The following is a 9814-nucleotide window of genomic DNA, read 5'->3' as shown; positions in this document are numbered from 1 at the left end:
CAAGGAACACAAAGAAATAAGAGACTCCAAAAAAAAAAAAAAAATAGGAAGAAGTAAAATTTTCTTTTTTTGGATAACATGAACTTACATGTTAAAAAATCCTAAAAAATTCACAAAAAATTTGAATAAACAAATTTAGTAAAATTACCAAATACAAGATCAATATATAAAAGAAAGGAATTTTGTTTTGTTTCTTTTTTTTTTTTTATGGACTGCTTCCCAGTTTGTCATGTCATCCTTGTTCAGTGATCACGCTAATCTTCTCTGCATCATTCCAATTTTAGTATATGTGCTGCCAAAGTAAGCACAAGACAGGAGCATTTTAACATTCTAATGATGAACTATCTGAAAAAATAAAGAAAACAATCTAATTCACAATAGCATCAAAAATAATAAAATACTTAGGAATAGATTTAACTAAGAAGATGAAAGATCTGTACTCCATAAACTATGACATTGATAAAGAAATTGAAGGTGACAGAAATGGAAAGATAGCTCATATTTATGAATGGTAAGAATTAACATTGTTAAAATGTCCATACTACCGTAAACCATCTGTAACTCCAATTCCTATCAAAAATCCAATGTTAGGGGCGCCTGGGTGGCTCAGTGGGTTAAGCCGCTGCCTTCGGCTCTGGTCATGATCCCAGGGTCCTGGGATCGAGCCCCGCATCAGGCTCTCTGCTCAGCAGGAAGCCTGCTTCCTCTTCTCTCTCTGCCTGCCTCTCTGCCTGCTTGTCATCTCTCTCTGTCAAATAAATAAATTAAAAATCTTAAAAAAAAATCCAATATTATTGTTTTACAGAAGTAAGTAAAGAATCCTAAAGTTTATATGAGACCATAAAAGACAACAAATAATCAAAGCAGTTCTGAGAAAGAATGAAGAAGGGAGATTACACTTCTTGATTTGAAACTATACTACAAAGCCCTCATGCTCAAAACAATAAAGTATACTGGCATAAAAACAGACCAATAAACAAGTAGAACAGAATTGAGAGTCCAGAAATAAATCCTTTCATACAGTCACCTAATATTTGACAGGGGCCAACATATTTAATGGGGAAAGATAGTCTGTTCAATAAATGATATTTAAAACTGAATAGTCACATAAACAGTATGAAAAGGGAACCTTATATCACTCATAAGTCTGAACTTGAAATAGATTAAAGACTTAAAGGTGATGCATGAAACTAAATTTCCTAAAGGAAAACATAGGAAAAATTCTCCTTGACATTGGTCTTGCCAATAGTTTTTTGGATACCAGACTAAAAACACAAGCAAAAAAAGCAAAAATAAATAAATGGTATTACATCAAACTAACGTTTCTGCATTGCCAAAAAAAGGGAGAGAGAATGAAAACACAATCCACAGAATGTAAGAAAATACTTACGAATCTTATATCTGAAAAGAGGTTAATAACCAACAGATACAAATAGAAAAAAATATATGATTAAAAAAATAGCAAAAGGATCTCAATAGACTTTTTTTTTCAAAAAAGTTATATAAATGACCAACAGGAGCATTAAAAAGTGCTCAACGTAAAAATCTCAGGGCAAAGTCCTTATGTTGTTGTTGTTGTTGTTTACCTCTGAAAAACACAGCAAGATATTAGAATATATACTACCAAAAAATTGAAACTAACCAATTTTGGTAAATATTGGGGAAAACGGGGAACTTATGCACTGTAATAGGGATATAAATTTGTATGGAAAACAGTATGGAGATTATTCATATTATTAAAAGTAAAATTACCATATGATTCAGTAATCCCACTTCTAGGTATCTATCTAAAGAAAACGAAGTTCACTGTTCAAAGACATATCTGCACTCTTATGTTTATTATAAAATTATTAACTCTAAGCAAGAGATGGAAATAACTTCAGTATCCATTAATGGATGAATGAGTAAAATAAGTATGGTAAATATATACTACGGAATACTACTTAACCATGAAAAATTAAGAAATACTGCCACTTACAACAGCATGGATGGATCTTGAAGGTATTATTCTAAGTGAAATATTTCAAAGATTTTATATATTTTTTTAATTTATGTATTATGATATCCCTTACATACAGAATCTGAGGAAAAGGAAAACTAATGGAAACTTAGAGTTGAGTTGACAAGGGGTGAACCTGGGGTGGAGTAAGGTGGTCCAAGGGTGCAAACTTGCAACTATAATATGAAAAAGTTCTGGGGATCTAATGTACAGCATGATGATCATAGTTAATATATATACATACTTTTTTTTATTGTGCTTCCCTTTATTAAACTTTGCATATATCACATTCTTACAAGTTGAAAGTTTATAGCAATCTTGTATAAAAGAGGTCTGCTGCCACCATTTTTCTAACAACATTTGTTCATTTTGTGTCTCTTTGTCACATGTTGGTAATTCTTGCAATATATCAAGTTTTTTCATTATTATTGTATTTGTTATGGTGATCTGTGATCAGTAATTATGACCCACTGAAAACTCAGAACTAGTGTACTTAAGGTATATACATTGTTTTTCTTTAAAAACATAATGCTTTTGAACAGTGCAGTATAGTTTTTATTTTTTATATGCACTGGGAAACATAATTTTTTATATGCACTGGGAAACCAAAAAATATAATAATTTGACTTAGTTTATTGAGATAATCACTTTATTGAGGCAGTCTGGAACAAAACCCACAAGACCTCTGAAGTTTATCTCTACTATACTATATACATAAAAGTTGCTAAGAGAGTAGATCTTAAAATTCCTTATGATAAATGCATAAAAAACAGTGGCAACTATACGAGATAGTAGATGTATTAACATTTTTATGTAGATTATATTGCAATAAAGATGTATACCAATTTATCAAATTGTACAAAATTTACACAATGTTAAAGGTTTGCAATGTTATAAGAAATCATTTCTTAAATTTACAAATATGTCGATTTTTTTCAATAAAGCTGGAAAAAACTTTTTGTAGAATTAATCTATTTTTCAAAAAAGGAAGTAAGGCAGTAGAAACTGCAACTAACTCTGAAATAATAGAATATAAAATCCATTTTCATTATATACACTGTGACAAAAAGTATTACTTAGTTTACAATGGAGGAGTACTTATGAAACATGAAGGATGGTTTATAAATAAGGCTGAAAGAGCTCAGTTTTAAGGTTTAAATTTAAAATCTTCTTTTGAAATACTAAACTGACCACCCAGTGTTCCAAACATCAATGTCTTAACTGCATGAATTTATTTCATACAACTCTATAATCTAGTTTCATAAGAAAACAGCATGCAAATTTTGAATAAGACAAACTTGCTTAAGTTTCATGTTCAACAGTAAAGGATACCTCCCTAAAAACAAATAGAAGACAAATCAGCATATTTATTATGATAATTATTATTCATAAAGAGATTCATATTGAATTAGGGAATATATATCCTCAGAGGGGGTAAAGTAAAATGAAATTTATTTTGGTAAATGTGTCTATGAATAGTCAATACAATGCCTCAATATAAATGAATATTACCATTTTGAACAATTTAATTACTATTACTAGAATTATTATAAGTATAAAAATAGCTATCATTTTAGCATGGAATATGAGATTCTCATGCTCCATGCTTCATCACATACACACAACAACGCAGCATAATAAGTATTATCATCACCATTTCATGGGTGAAAAAACTGAGGCTAACACATTTGGATAACTGGTTTATGATTACATGGGTAGCAAAAATGCATCACACTAATTTAGGCTTTATGATTTCAGAATTGTACTCTTACCATTGCACATTCTATTACTCTGTAAATACTTGGCCTGTTTTCATTTGGTTCTTTAATTTTATTCATGTGGTGATGGCTTAAAGCTTCATTTAAAGGAAGCTTAAAAATTTCATTTAACCAAAAGCTCCCAAGAATTAAAAATGTCATTGATCTAATGTAGACATGGATATCATTAGTTAATGGGTAACTATATATTTTCCACTCTAGTGAGATAAAAGAGTATTTTTCTAAGTTTTAGTCTCTCAGTGTTAAAAAGGACTTTGTTAAAATAGAAATATTTAGACAAAGGTGATCAAAAGTCTGGATCAGGTCACCTTAAGGTAAATATTAGGAACCTGAGGAAACAAATGGAGATTTGAACACTGAGCTATGATATAATGAATGGTTTCAAGTATTTAGTAGAGTATAGAAAAGCCCTTTAAAGCCTGGTCTTAGCCTAGCATTGCAGCTTCTGGGATATCTATCTATCATCTATCTATCTAGATATAATGTGAAAACTTTTTTAACTTAAAGATTTTGAGAAATAGAACATAATCAGCACCATAGAAGATCTGTTTATGATAACAACCTAGCCCCTCCTCCCAGTTTGTTAATATTCTCTCTTATTTAATGTAACATTGTGCAAATAGACCACTACTGATCTGCTGTTATGAATGAAATAGCTATAATCATCTGTTTGCATATCCTGGTGAAAATATTCATTTAGTTCCATGTTGTATTTCTAGGAATGGACCAAATTTTTATTTTTATTTTTAAGTTTTCTAAATATTGTCCAACTTACCTCAAATGTTTTTATTATGGGCACTTTCATTCTTTCACATTCTTGCAAGGCAATTTTACTGTTGCCCAATATGGTAAGTGTGTAATAGTATGTCATTTTAGGTTTTAATTTATTATTAATTTAATTTAATTTAATTCCAGATTCATAATAAAGATAAACAGTTTTTATATATGAGTGGCCATTTGGATTACCCTTTCTGAAAAGTGCATGCTCAAATCTTTTGATATCTTAACATTGTGTCATACTGACTTCTTTAATAGTAGATTTTCTGAATGAACTTTAAGCTGTGTAGGTCTTCTCTATTTTATTTTGAACTTGTTTTCATTTCAAAATCTTTATATTTATTTTCATAATCTGCTTTTATTTTTCTTTGTCTATTATCTATCTATCTATCTATTTATTTGCAAGCAAGAGAGAGCGAGCAAGTGAGAGTGCAGGGAGGGATAGAAAAAGAAGGGAAAAGAATCTTAAGCAGGCTCCAGGCTCAGCACAGAGCCCAACTCTGGGCTCTATTTCACAACCCTGACATCATGACCTGAGCCAAATGAAAAAGATAAAATAAAATTAAGGTGTTAAAAAAAAAAAGGAAAAAGAATTGGAGGTTTAATTAAGTGAGCCACCCAGGCACCCCTGTGGTACCTTAAATTAGCTGTCATATTTTTAAAGTTCTAGAGTATCCATTTGTTCATTTATAAAACCTTTCTCAATATCATTTTTAGTGTCAGTTTTTGGTTCAATTTGCTTCCCCTCTCATTTCTTTGAGCAGAGTAATCAAGCCATTTTACAATCTTTATTGATCATTTTAACATCATACTTAATCCCATTTTGTCTATCAAATCTTGTTAATGGTTTTTCTTTGTGTGCTTTGTTACATTTTGCTATGTTCAAGACATTATATTTGAAACTCTTATTGAGTAGGGATAATTAAGAGCTATAATAATGGTATGGTCCTCCTTGGTAGGATTTTCTCTTATATCTGAGACTCTACAAGACAATCATACTCCAAATTCAGTGATTGACTTTCTCAGTTTACACAGAAGGCAAGGTAGGCTATAGTCTTATTTCTGCTTCTCCTTGTGCTTTGGGGATCTCAAGTTAAATTTGGGTTGTACCAAAGTCCTCAAATTTGATTGCTGCTGGATTTTGAATTTTGTTTCTCTAGTATCAAGAGTCTATGAACAACACAGCTCAGTGTGTTTTAGCAGTTTCAAATGCTCTCATAGCTAAAATGGCTTCAGGGCATATATCTCTAGGCTCTCATTGTATTTCGTATTTTGGCCCAGTAATCCCTCACTTATTTTTATAATCATTCTGATATTTTTAACTTTAAAAGCTATTTTGTCTGGATTTTTAGTTGTCTTAAGTAGGAGTTTTTAGATCACCATTACTAGAAGCAACAACAAATATACATGAAAATATCTGCAGTAGTTTATCACATCTTTATGGCTTTGAACTTCCATAAGCTGAGGCATCCTTCTCTAATCACTTAGGCAAACTCCAATTTACCCTTTAATACAACACAAGAATTGCTTCATTTAAGAACATGTTCAGGGATGACTCTTCCCCACTGTTCTTACCAACATTCCCACACACTCTTTGCTACCCACACCTTGTTTATGAACTTTCGTTAGGTATATCAGCGTGACCAGAATTTTGCTCTATTGTATTTTTGTCCTTTAGAGCTTTAATTAAATATGAATTCCATAGAAAGTCTGTCCCTTTTCTTTCAAACCTGGGTTAGTTATTTCTTCTCATTCTTTGTCAGAAGTTACTTTATTAGAGAAACTTATAGCTCTATTGTGACTTTGGAGCCTTTAAAGTTTTTCGACTGGAAAAATCACCCATCCCTGAGATTTTTACGCAGCTTCCTAGCTGATATTATTCAGAAATCTGTTCAAAACAGACTTTTTCAGGGAGGCCCTTTTGGACCACTCAGTTTAAAAACCTCTTCTCAATCACTGCTCTTTTAAAAATGTGCTTATTTAGTTCAAATATGCATCTCTATTAAAGAAAAATCAGTACGTTTTTTTTTTAAAGTTGGCTTACCTATTATCTATCTCTCCCATTAAAATGATTCCTCTGGGCTGGGGTTTTGTTGTGCTCATCTTAGGCCAGGCACTCAATAAATTGTCTCTGAATGATTGAATTGTTTGACTCCCTTGCTAGATTCTCAACTTCATGAGGCCAAGGATTGTTCTATTCAGTCCTTCTTTATCCTCAATGTCTGTTATATTGCAGTCACTTACATGACTAATGGGAAAAATCACAGAAAGAAAGAGTTAAAACTACATAAAAACCCCGTAGGTTCAATAACACAAAGCTTTCTAAAATTATTTAGCCCAGGAATTGAATACTGGCTGCACTTTTGATTTTTTTTAAATGGTATTGAATTTAATTTAAATGGAAATACTGGAATGGTAGAATAATAAAAAAATTATAAAAGCAACTTGCTCCTTAAAGTAAGAATTATATAGGACATCTCTTCTAGAAGCAAAATTTTCAAATGACAAACATCTGAAAGCATAGAAGGAGAAGTAAGAGTGTGAATTGTATTTCAATGCTCTTTTCTTTATATTCAACAAACAGCTTCATTCACACACCTTTCCAATTTTTTCAACTCTTTTGACAAAGCCTTCAGAGGAGTTACTGCTGATGACAACCATCACAGCCTAACAGGAGAAATTTTATAAAGAAAAATAATAGCATGTTTTTCCCAAATTGTTAAGGATATGGTGAAGCTCTGTCGGATTCAAAGGAGGAATGTGCAATTCCATGCTATATATAATAATAACTTGTTTTAATAGTGGCTTTGCAATTTTTCAGATATATCCATTTACTGAAACCACTATCAAATAAACAAAAACAAACAAATGAACAGGGGTTCGAGACAGAAATTATCTAATCTAAAAATAGCACATGTTCACAGAATACACAACACATATCCCAAGTACTACTATAGGTTTCAAGTAATAGTCAAAACAATAGTAAACATGATTCAGACCCTACCAGTCAAATCATAAATGGGACCTTAACTGTAAATCCTTATCTTTAGATCAAAGCGGGTAATTGGGGGCTGAAGATACATTATAGAACTAATATGTTATAGAACTCCTCTGAAATGAGTCATTTATTCCATCACTTTTCCTGCACAGCTGCTGACCCATGTTTTGGTTCCTGGAAATAGCTGCTACCCTGTCATACTTCTTAAAAGCACATATATTGAGAACTCTACTCATTCCTCCATTCCTCTGTGACTGTCACTGTGTTAAAATGTGGAGTCAGCTGACTCACTTGTGATGGTAATAAAGTAGATGAGTTTGCAAAGTATTTTGTTATTTCTAAAAATGCAAAAACCAAATTACATTGAAATCATAAGGGGTGTTTCAGGGAGAGCTGTAGGATGTGGTTTCTTGTGTAATCCACAGAGATTAGCTCCAACACATATTTAAACTCTCCTCTAGGAGCAACCTTAGTGGTAAAGCAAGAAGATAAACAGATGTATACACACCCTGGCACAAAATTATCACTTATGTTTGGCTTCCTAGTTTCCTCGTGTTACTTATTTATCTTAACTTCTCTCTGAAATCAGGGAACACAGAATCTCAATCAGTAGACATTTTTCTACTGAATTACCCAATAGTCCGATCATACCCCTAATACTTTTTAAAATTATTTCACTCATAATCCCAAATCTGCTTTGCTTCCTCATCTTAGTACACTGTAATTTGATTTCAAAATGAGGACAGTTGTCAGTAATGCCACATTCATTCATCTATTTTACAATTCCATGTGCTTAGAACTATGAAGATATGTTAATAACATCCATTCCAATAAGCCACCCTAAATTTATTATCATGAAACAAGACCTCAAGAAAGAGAATTCAAAATCATCCATGTATTTGCAACTTATTGCAATAAAGCCTTTATCAATAGACTTCCCTGTGCACATGGTGGTCAAATTGCTGGTGAAAACCAGCCAGATCTATTACAAGCTTTCTCATGGCTTCTAGGTAACCCAAGTGAGCCTTTATTGATACTGGGAAGGGATAAAGCAGGGAAGGGATAAACAGTGCTATAAGATTTGGCTAGACAAAAGTAATGACTCTCATTACAAAGTGAGTATTTTTTTTTCAAGCTTTAGTTCAGTTTATTTTTCTTGTATAAAACTATGTAGTAGCCACAGCTGGAGCCTGGGTCCTCTGAACAGAGACTCTGGTGTGGGTCTTCACAAGATGGTCCGTGAACTCCTGATAGGGAGACTTGGTGAACACAGTCTCCTTCCAGAGATCAGGGGTGAGATAGCTGTAGGTCTTGGAGATGGCATCGAAAGTAGCCTTGGCAAAGTTCCCTAGGGTGGCAGTGCAGCCCCTGGCCGAGGTGTAGCAGTCGTCAATACCAGCCATCATCAGCAGTTTCTTGGGCACAGGGGCCGAGACAATGCCAGTGCCTCTGGGGGCGGGGATGAGACGCACCAGCACAGAGCCACAGCGGCCAGTCACCTTGCACGGGACAGTGTGGGGCTTGCCGATCTTGTTCCCCCAGTAGCCTCGCCGCACAGGGACAATGGAAAGCTTCGCCAGAATGATGGCTCCGCGGATGGCAGTGGCTACCTCCTTGGAACACTTGACATCCAAACCGACGTGTCCATTGTAATCTCCGATGGCGACAAATGCCTTGAACCTGGTCCGCTGGCCCGCGCGCGTCTGCTTCTGCACAGGCATGATCTTCAAAACCTCGTCCTTGAGGGAGGCTCCCAGGAAGAAGTCGATGATCTCAGACTCCTTGATGGGCAGGGAGAAGAGATAGATCTCCTCCAGGGACTTGATCTTCATGTCTTTGACCAGGCGGCCCAGCTTGGTGACGGGGATCCACTCCTTGTCCGCGGCCTTGCCCCCGCGAGCTCCGCGGCCTCGGCCCCGGCCCCGACCACGGCCCCGGCCCGGCCCGGCCCCGGATGCCGCTGCCAAAGCCACCGCGGAAACCGCCGCGGCCTCCCATTCCAGGGCCCCCGGGCCCTCCGGGCCCTCCCGCAGCACCGGCGTCATCCGCCATTTGGTGTTCTCTCGGAGAGGAAACAAAGTGAGTATTTTAAAGCAAAAGAGCCTGTTGGGAATATTGTTTTATAAAATAGTGGTTTTTTTTATTAACTTTTTAAAATTCAATTAGGTAACATATAGTGTACCAATAGTTTCAAATGTAGATTTCAGTTATTCATCCATAGCATATAATAGCTAATGCTCAGTACTTACTGTGATAGCTTCT

The 9814-nt window shown here is 34.5% G+C and overlaps 1 pseudogene across 1 annotated transcript; it reads right to left on the bottom strand.

The window, feature by feature from the left end:
* Window positions 1–8674: 8674 nt before the first annotated feature.
* LOC309857307 (small ribosomal subunit protein uS5 pseudogene) lies at window positions 8675–9604 on the bottom strand (annotated as a pseudogene). Its single transcript has one exon. The product of its transcript is annotated as a small ribosomal subunit protein uS5 pseudogene (transcript).
* Between the last annotated feature and the right edge of the window lie 210 nt (window positions 9605–9814).

This window comes from Mustela nivalis (genome assembly GCF_964662115.1).
Source record: "Mustela nivalis genome assembly, contig: HAP1_SCAFFOLD_611, whole genome shotgun sequence".
Classification (NCBI taxonomy): Eukaryota; Metazoa; Chordata; class Mammalia; order Carnivora; family Mustelidae; genus Mustela; species Mustela nivalis.
Note: the sequence above shows the minus strand (reverse complement) of the source record. Positions and strands in the feature narration are given on the sequence as shown.